At 71.1% G+C, this 367-nt stretch overlaps 1 long non-coding RNA gene across 2 annotated transcripts in view; it reads right to left on the bottom strand.

Moving 5' to 3' along the window:
• LOC104848900 overlaps positions 1-360 on the bottom strand; it is a 35837-nt gene extending 35477 nt beyond the window's left edge. For both annotated transcript variants that reach the window (XR_004515043.1, XR_776580.2), the window contains exon 1: positions 155-360. This is a non-coding gene — a long non-coding RNA (uncharacterized LOC104848900). The remainder of the gene's footprint in view (positions 1-154) is intronic.
• Between the last annotated feature and the right edge of the window lie 7 nt (positions 361-367).

Below are 367 nucleotides of genomic sequence, written 5' to 3'. Positions count from 1 at the left end.
GTCCTAACCCAGGTCCCGCGAGCGGACCGGCGAGTGCAGAACCACAGGGAGCAGGAGCGGGCCGGGGACGGGAGGTGTTCTGCCCGGCCCCTCGCGTGCTTTCCTTCCTCGAGGGACCTTTGCCCCGGGGCCTCCTGCACTGCACTGCACTGACCTTGGCAGCTTCCGCGACGCCGGCAGCGCCGTCCTGAGCAGACAGACGGACCGGGTGTCTGGGGTCTTGGGTCTCCGTGCCCCCTGCTCTGCTCTGAGACACCGGCCGCGTGCCTCTCTCCTCCCTCGGGCAGCGGCACCGTCACCGTCCGTCCCGGGGACCCTCTGCCCCGGCCGAGCAGAGTCAGCACCGAGTCCTGACCTGCTCGCCTGC

Source organism: Fukomys damarensis, unplaced genomic scaffold, assembly GCF_012274545.1.
Source record: "Fukomys damarensis isolate Sample0158 unplaced genomic scaffold, DMR_v1.0_HiC HiC_scaffold_33, whole genome shotgun sequence".
Taxonomy (NCBI): domain Eukaryota; kingdom Metazoa; phylum Chordata; class Mammalia; order Rodentia; family Bathyergidae; genus Fukomys; species Fukomys damarensis.
The sequence above is the reverse complement of the archived record's forward strand: the minus strand, read 5'-3'. Positions and strand labels throughout refer to the sequence as shown.